Raw genomic sequence first — 10,073 nt, 5'->3', positions numbered from 1 at the left:
CTAGCTAAACCTCCCGCTTATATGGAAATGTTAAAAAAATCGCTAAATTGACGATACTATGTAACAGGAATACAGCACAGAGAAACGCACAAATAAATAAAATAATAGTCGTTACAACATTTAAACCGCAGAATAACAATGAACATCTTCCAATAACGACAGTACAGTGATGATTTTTGAGACGACTATATAATCTTGAAATTCATACAATTATTTTCACAGTACTAGTCCAAACAAGTTTAAGCTTTTTAAAAAGCCTTGAACTGCTTCGCTCTACCCTAATTTAAGGTAATACGTGTGCATGTGGTTGTTGATTTAGTATTGGAAATGTGGTATTTTTAGATATTGATTGATGTAAAATGGATGTCTTAGACTTGGAATATCAATTTTTGTATATATATTAAGGTGAACTTTTCTAAAATTTTAAACTGGCTGTTCAGTGTTGTACGTTAGACACCCATGTTTTTAAAAAAAAATCGATTTAGTTGTTGAAATTTATAACATTTACAAAACACGAATCTCGAGGTGTGCCTTTCTGGAGGTGTGCCCAGATTGGCAGAAGTTATAAAATACAGATAATGCATGTTTGTAAACATTGTATAGGATCTTTGTATAGCTAAACAATTCGTGCATATTACAGATTAACAAAGCAAATACACAGGTGTTAAAAATTGATATTTCAATATTGAATTTCAGTGTGCAATATTTGCATAATAAAACGAACATGAATTAATAAGACTTGATCGGAACTGAAATATACATAGTTAATTTTCCGGCATTTGATGTCTTATCCTGAGACGAGAAAGGTCTGTAATTCTTTATCTCATTTAAGCTAATAACTCTTGCTGTATCTCAGCCGAATCATGAAGCAACCAATCATAATCTTTATGTGATAAGTAATTATTTCAAGATGGCGTGTAAATCGACTGAAACTAATAGCTCCTCAAAGTGATGCGAAGCAACAAATATCATGATTATGACGGTATTGAAAGGCTATTTTAAATAAATGCTGTGACGACGTCATACTTATTTGGACTAACACAATACTTTATCCATGGAAAATGAAAATTAACTCGACTATACTGATAAATAAGACATATGTGAAATGTACCGAAAATACAGAATTCAAACCACAAACGATAAGACATAACAATATCCAACGAACCATCAAGAGAAACATCATAACTAAATATATGAATGTGGGATTATTAATACCGAGAAACGTCGTATAGCAATGCAAATTCACACTCGGCAAAACAATCATATTCGGGAATAGTTCACGTACGGTACTTAGCAGACAGACGACAAAGATGTTAAACCACAATCTAAGACGTGGTAAAAATGTCGTTAGTTAGTTTATACACAGACACATCGTATAGATCAACCAATTCATGATGGTGTCTCTAAAATTTACGGAGTGTCAATTTTAATCTTTCCTTTTCGTAACTCTGTTGAAGCAGTTTCTGCGTAAGGAGCACACACCTGTGTATGAAGTCCGTATAGTGTATACATGCACGAGCATAACGTATCAATTGGGATATGCAAACACCAAATGACGGAGCAGAGGGTATGTTACTGCTGAGAAATGGGAAATTGATAATTGGTAAGTTTAAATCATCCCGTTTGTCATAGATTTTAGTGGAAAGTCGTCAATATGTGTCAATATTCAGGAAAAGACCAAGGTTTGAATCAGTCCTTCTAGTATCAGTTTGCTGGGATATATGAGATGTAAGTACAGATTGAAATATGGGTTATTCAGTGATAGGACATCATCAATATATCTGAAAGTAAAACCAAAGAATTTTGCAAGGTGCTTTTTCTTTTTGTCTTTTAGAAGTTTCTGAATGAATTCTGCTTCATACGAGTACAAAAACAAGTCGGCCAGAAGGGATGCACAATCAGTACCCATTGGAATACCGACTGTCTGTTGAAATATCAATCCTTCAAGCTCAACAAATATATTGTCGATTAAAAAGTCCAGCATTTTGATAATATCATCTTCAGTTTATTTTGTGAATGAATCAGTGTGGTTCTTCACAAAATAAAAATCATTATAACACAAAACAAGTAATGTATATCTAACATTTCAATTTTTATAGAAAAAGCTCTGTTTAATGTGATGGTGGAGTCGATTTTTCAATTGAGCATGGGAAAGGTGTAAAGCGTAGAAAAATCAAAGGTCTTAATATTGCTGCAAAATTGCAGAGATTGTGATATAAGATTTAGCAGTAGATCTTTAGAATTTTTGAGAATTCAATATGATTGACACCACTTGTTGAATATATCTCATCACAATATTTTTGAAGGCCATCTTTTACTGTAGAAAGAATAGTAGTCAGCACTTTAGAAAGATGTTTAGTCGAACACCTTAATGATTCAGCTATGTATCGTTCTTTATACGGAGTTTTGTAAAGGTTTAGTATCCAGTATAATGACGGTAGATTTTCTTCGTTTTCTTTGATGTTAATTCCAAAAAGAAGGAAGGACAGATTTGTAATTTTGTAAAATTTCATCCTTAGTAAATGATGTTAAAGAATATGCAGTGCTGTTTATTCCAAGCTCTATAAACCCCATTTATTCTGTGCTTAATAGCAAGCCAGTTTTATAGTTTGTGATGTTAGTTGAGTAATCACTGTTATTTACAATAAGCACAAATCGTCCAGTTGTTCATAAGCGAGTTATCGCTATACTATAAAAGAATTACAAATCGTGTTTACCAGAAGAAATGAGGCTCAATGTGTCCACTAATTATGGCCACATATGGTGTTAACCACTCTCTTATATCTTACACCTTATTCACTCCTTTAACTTATATTTTGTTCATCCTTTGCTGAACCTTTTCTGCAAATTCAGGAATGGATCGTGTAGGCTTGTGTTTCAACCTCTTTGATATAATGAAAAATTACTGATCAATATCCTCATGGGTATGACCATCCATTCGGAAGTTCACACCAATTTAAAAAAAAAACAATAATTGATTAGTTTAACTAGATGTAATTATTAATCTGTAATCATTATCCACCAGCAAATAAAAACAAAACACAAAGATCAAACAACCATTCTAATGGTTTTGCATATGTGATACACTATCCCTTAATGACTGTCAGGTTTACAATGGATTATGTTTGAGTTTACAGCTATATTGGAAAATCATAAAGTGGTTACTAATGTTGTTTGGAATTTCTTACCATTCATTTATTGGGTGAAATGTAAGTTTCTGGATGCATTTATTGTGAACAATTACAGGCACATTGTTAACACCTGAAGCATGATTTTTATTTGTCTCAAGATTATATTTTCAGGCAAATTTTCTATTCTCAAGGACAACGACTCTTGCAACAACAGCTGTATAAAAGTCAGAAGGACACGTCATCTGTAACCTCTTACAACAGGAGTTTATACCAAATATCAACTTGTTGTGTTGAAGCATTATAATAAAAAAGAAATAACTTTAATCAATTTTTATGTTTAAGATAAAAACTTCTAGCATGTAAAGGAAAATCGTTTTTGGACCTTGAAAGCTCATATGGCAGTGACCATAATGTGGTGTCATTAATTTTTAACTGTAAAAAAAGAATTGACTGACACAGAACAAATATATAATAACAACAAGAAGGTTGAGTGGGATGGATTCTCCAAGAAATATGAGCATGATTTCTAAAGATATAGAAAAAAGTTACACACGACTAACAAACAACAGCTTACAAACAGCTGCAGAGTTCATCCCAGTCAAAACAAGAAATTTTAAAAATAACAAATTTGCATTACCATGGTGGACAGCAGATTGTACTTCATATGTACGGGATAGAAATAAGGCTCGTTATCATGCTTAGCACACAGGGAAGGATTTAACTTCAATAAAGAAAAAGAACAAATATGCAGAAAAATAATAAAACACACTAGGGAGATTTACTGTAACTCGCTAAACATTGATAGCACACAAGTGTGGAAACAAATCAAAAGCATGCTCAGCAAAGCCGCCAAAACATTAGGTTTACCTAATCCCACTGTAGATGGCAATGAAATAAAAGGAAAAGTCAGATATTTTAGCTAAAAGTTAGGCTACAATCAGCAGTACTTACAACTATACTGATAAATTGAAGAAAAAAACCAAAAAGAGTATAAAAATCTTTTGAAAAATTACCAAGACAATTCAGATACTTATAACGGACCATCTAATATACAAGTATTGAAGGATGCTATCAGTGACACACCTGATATATCACCTGGTAAAAACCGGGTAACCTATACCATTTTAAAACATTTTACTAACAAGTCTCTTCATGTTATGTTATTATTTATCAGCAGAATATGGTTTTTGCAGAAGCTACCAAGTCAGTGGAAATGTTCCATTATCTCTCCTATAATAAAATACGAGAAAAACACAACTGATCCACAATCTTATAGACCAATGGCTTTGACCTCAAACTTTGATAAAATTGTGGAAATATTTGAATTTGGATTGTAATTAAATATTTGACATATTATAGGTTTCTGAATAAATGTATTCAAAGAACTTGAAATTGGTTATATGAATTTGTTCAATTAAAGATTTCTTGCTGTTGTGCAATACTTAATAAATCTGTTGTCAGACTATAAACAAATAAAGTTCAATTAATTCTCAATGTCATATTAGAAATTTATGAAAATAAAAAGGGAGCTTACATCAATACATACAAACAATACACCAAAGTTTCATATGAATTGCTGAAAGCATTTTTGAGTTTTTGTCCGAAAACTGGAAAATCCCCCCTTTTTTATGAATAAAACCCTGCAACTCGGAAATGTAAAATCTAAAATTTATAAAAATCGAAAGGGAGCTCATGTCAATAGATATAAACAATTCATCACAATTTCTTGCAAGTTGGTGAAAGCATTCCTGACTTGTTGTCCGAAAACTGGAAAATCCCCCTTTTTTTAATGAATAAAACCTCATAACTCGGAAACGTAAAATCTAAATTTTATAAAAAACGAAAGGGAGCTCACGTCAATAGATATAAACAATTCACCAAAGTTTTATGCAAATTGGTTAAGGCATTTTTGAGTTGATGTCCGACATGTTGAAGACGGACAGACGGACAACGGTATACCATAATACGTCCCGTAAACGGGCGTATAAAAATGGTAAGCAATAAATTGGGTTGGTATTTGGAGAAAAACAATTTAGTTACGCTTAATCAAAGTGGATTAAGAAAGAATATAAACACCATAAAAACAGGTCATCAGATTAGATAATAAAATCTATAAATATTTTTTCTGTTGGAGCATTACAGCTATATGGTTACTTCATATATTAGTTTATGTCTTGCTAGAAATTGATTTTTTTGCTATTTATTTCAGATAGTAGTCATGTCTAAAACAAAACCTGGACAGTCTAGAAAAGGCAAGAATAAATGCCAAAGAACGGAGTCTCCATCCGCTTGTCTCCTGACGCAGAAGAGGCTGTTATAGCCAGAATTACTAACTCAGTTATCAAGTCGATGCACAGAAGTGGGTCGGTAGCGGAAATAGAGGAACATATTTCTGAAATTGGTGAGCAAGAAGGGGTGGAGATGGATGACTCAGGCCTAGATTATACATTCCATCTTTTGAACAGTGGGCAGCAGCTTTTTAAAGATTTATGGCAATTTATAATGAAAAATTCACAGAAGCCATTGCTTACTTGGTTAAATATGCAAAAATTGTCAGGGATTTGACTTCCACGCAGTCAAGTAAAAAATAATTAAAACAACACGTTATAAGTTTTATGCGTCCGAAGCATATACATTCATTTTGCCACTGGAAGCTGAACAGCTATCATTAAACTTCTTTTTAATGTATTGATATGTAAACTTTGCCTTTACTCACCAACAATATTTGAATGAGATCTTTACAAATCAATAAATGTCTAAGCAACTACTATTTAAGATTATGTTAAGTTTTAATCCATCATAAGAAGGTTTGGAATGCCATTCCTCGCACGATTGATGGGGATATGGAATCAGGAGGAAGAAGTTCCCATTTGAGCAATTTAAAAGTGCCTTCATTTCTTCCAAACTAAAACATTTGATCCTTTTTTTAAAAAACTGGTCCTTCTGAAACACCAGATTTGTTTATCTTTATATAGTAAATATGATTGATTGATTGATTAATTGATTGTTGGTTGCTTAACGTCCAGTTGCAAATAGTTCATGCATATTAAGGGCGAGAACAAATAACCAATAAATACAATAGGTAGGTTCTGTAATAGCGGCGTGCGGGAGAAATTTAGAGTGCCACTGGAAATGAGGGTATATTGGATAAGGACAGAAATTTGGCGTTGCAACAGGTCACCACGGACCCCTCAAGGAGTTGTTGCAAGGGTTCTTAATGTGCAAAGAGCGTGGCACTCTCTTTTCACAAGGTATCGGATTTAACATCCCCATTCTGACCGGACGTGGTTATACAGCCCGCACAGCCAAACGGACGCCCCACTTTGTCGAGGGTTTTACTGCCGGTTGAAGGAAGACCAATGGTGACCATACTTCTATTCCCCAGTCACCTTTGGGGAGTAGTAAATATGTATCAATCACTTCAGGGTCAAACAATCTACAACAAAAATCGCATGATGTAGGATAACATATCCTGAAAGGCTTAACTCGGTGCTAACTGACCATCAAGACAATGAAAATGTTGTTTTACAATCAAAATCTTTTTTATACGAGAGCAAACAATTTGCGTTCGTATATTGCTATCACGTCGTCGTCCGAAGACATTTGGTTTCCGGACAATAACGTTAGTATAAGTGAATGAAATTCTATGAAATTTAAACACAAGGTTTAATACCACAAAAGGAAGGTTGGGATTGATCTTGGGGGTTATGGTCCCAACTGTTTAGGAATAAGGGGCCAAATAAGCATTTTTCTAGTTTCCGGACAATTACTTGTGTAACAGTGTATGGATCTCTCTGAAATTGAACCACAAGTTTCCATACCACAAAGGGAAGGTTAGATTGACATTGGGGGTTATGGCCCAAACGGTTCAGGAATTAGAGCCATGTGAAAATTTAATGAAAACATAGTTTATATGTCCAATTGGTTCAGTTAGAGAAGATTTCTATTGCAATATTTGTGATGTATTTGTGACGTCATCAACTGAGATGAATTTCGTAAAAAAACATTATTTTAGCATAATTTGGCATCAACAGGTAACAAATTTTCAATTTGGGTTGGTGGGTGGAGAGGTGCTCATAGGTAATCATGAAAATGATTGAAACAAATCTTATTCCTATTTAGGACTTATGCATATATAATAAGTATAAAGCAGAACTACACTTTTTTAAACACTTTTTCAAACCAAACATCATAAATGCAATAAACATTTCACAAAGTGCCTGTCGGTCTTAAATATTGCTGTCATTTGTATTATACAATCAGTCCTCAGTTAACAAATTTACTAATTTATGATATGGCTATTTAATTTTCTTAATAAAGTGCAAATACGGTCAGTTTTGGTTGATGCGGTCCAATAATTTTGTTATACGAGCCATCCTTAGTTATCAAAAGTACTAATTTTTTGTGACCAGATTAGATTTTGAATAAAAAGAGGACAAACCGGCACTCTAAATTGATGCAGACAAATTTTTGTAGTACTTGTCTTCCGATATTGCTGTCATTTGTATTATACAATCTGTCTTGAGTTAAAAAAATACTGATTTATTATGCAGCTTTATACTTTTTTTACAATAAAGTGCAAATATGGTCAGCTTTGGTTGTTGCGGTCAAATATTTTTCATTTACAAACCAGCCTGAGACGTTAAAAGTACTATTTTTTGTGATCCATCAGTAGTTTGAATACAAAAAGGACATGCTAGCACTCTAAATGTTGTAGTCATTGTGTTCCAATATTGCTGCCAAAAATATTTTAAAAAAAAATACTGATCTATTATGCGGCTATGTAAGTTTTCATAATAAAGACTCCATGTTATATCTAGAATTCGAACAACTGCTACAGATGGCATGTCCTATGAGTAACCACTAAAATGAGCAATATATGCTCCATCTTTTAGATGCATTCATCAATTACCCTTAAATTAAGCAAAATACATGGTCTGTGCATATCAGATGCATATTAACAGCTCGACATTCTGCCTAAAATATACCTGGATCTAACCAGAACTTGTTCATAAAATAGAAATACACAATGTGTGTTTTATTATTTGTTTCAATGGTTGCAACGTAAAAAAATAATCGAGAATACAATTTCCTGGAAATGATAAACTCGTAACTTCCTTACCCATGTATTATTTTATGCGATATTAAAAATATTGAAAATTGAACTTGAAACTGAACAGCTTATAGATTTATTCTGTTCCTACTTTTTGAAGGCTGATAATTTGATTTCAGAAGAGTTTGAACCTTCACTGTCATACCGTTCTTACAACAAGGATGCATGAAGGACCCACGGACTGGCGAAAAGTAGTAAATTTTTCACTATTTTTCAAAAACCTTCTCTAAATTAACTTGATCAAATGGATTTAAAAAAAAAATTTCAAATGGTCACAACTTGAAAACTAATTTAGATAATGATAATGGGGTCTTCAGTAACTATTGCAAGACTACAATGGGATGACTTTTTTTTTTCCAGGGAGTGCAATTTTTTCAGGGGGTGGAAAAGGGGGGGGGGGTGTGCTAATTATTCTCCTTGATATGTTCCATTTTATATCTTTTCTGTCAGCATGCTTATATTGGGTGAATAACCCCCAGACCCAGTGGGTTAGTCGGGGTCAGCGGAACCCCTGTCCAACTTTTTTTTGAAGGGTGTTCCATAAAAAACATTAAAAAGCATTTTCAGTATTATACACGCCCTTGGTGAAATAAGTTTTGGAGCGGAGGAAGAGATTTTTTTTATTTTTTGTTAATTATCTTGAATATCATTATAGATTAAGATATACTGTAAACAGAAAAATGATCAAGCAATGAAAGATCTACAAATAAGTTAACATGACCAAATGGCAATTAACATCTTATTGGAGTTATTGTCCTTGAAAGTTATTTTCTGCAATTTATTGGTAATTTTTTTTAAATCTTTTTCAAAATCTTCTACTTTTAATTTAACTACTTGGCCAAATTAAACCAAACTTGACATCAATCACTATTAATGTATCTATATGATTTTAACCGTATTTTACCTGATTTCCTAGACCACAGAAGATACAGGTGAGCGACACAGGCTCTTGAGTGCCTCTAGTGTGCAAAATCTGAACTAAAACTAGTGAAACTGCCATTAGATGTTATAACACATCCAATGTATTTGTAGTCATAAACTTTTTATTAGGTATTTTCCTTTAAATCTTAAAAAAGTTCAATTATTTTACTGGGGTTATTTTGTAATATCATGGTTTTAGATTTTTTTAAATATAAACTGTTAATTGCAATTTATCACAAAATTCTGAAAAATAAATCAAACTATTTTGCAGACCATTTTCACTTTCTGATAATATTATTAAATCATCTGCAAATAGGAGATAACTTTGTCTGAATTGATAGATTTTACAAGGATACAGTTTTGCTTTTCAAATATATCTGACTCAAGTCATTAATAAACAAGAGGCTGTCAGAGTGATAGAAAACCGGATTTTCCTGCAGAGGTCGAACCCTGAACAGTTGAGCAAGTATGGACAATACATTTAAGCTTAAAACAGCTCTGAATTTGGATTGTGATTGGATATTTGACACAGCATAGGTTTGTGACACAAAATGAATGTGGTCAAAGAACTGAAATATTTGAAATTGGACATTTAAATACCTATTATGGTCCAATATCCAAAATCTAAGTACATATTAGAATCAGCATATCAAAGAACCCCAAGAATTCATTTTTTGATGAAATCAGACAAAAGTTTAATTTAGGAACCTTTGGACCGCAATGTGGACCAATTTGATAAAGGAGCACACAATCCAAAATCTCTCAATACATGGTTAGATTCAGCATTTCAAAGAACCCCATAGATTCAATTTTTGTTGAATCAAACAAAGTTTAATTTTGGACCCTGATATTTTGGACCAACTTGAAAACTGGGCCCAAAAATCTAATATTTAAATACAGGTTTAGAT

The sequence above is a fragment of the Mytilus californianus genome, unplaced genomic scaffold (assembly GCF_021869535.1).
Source record: "Mytilus californianus isolate M0D057914Y unplaced genomic scaffold, xbMytCali1.0.p SCAF_11, whole genome shotgun sequence".
Taxonomy (NCBI): Eukaryota; Metazoa; Mollusca; class Bivalvia; order Mytilida; family Mytilidae; genus Mytilus; species Mytilus californianus.
Note: the sequence above shows the minus strand (reverse complement) of the source record.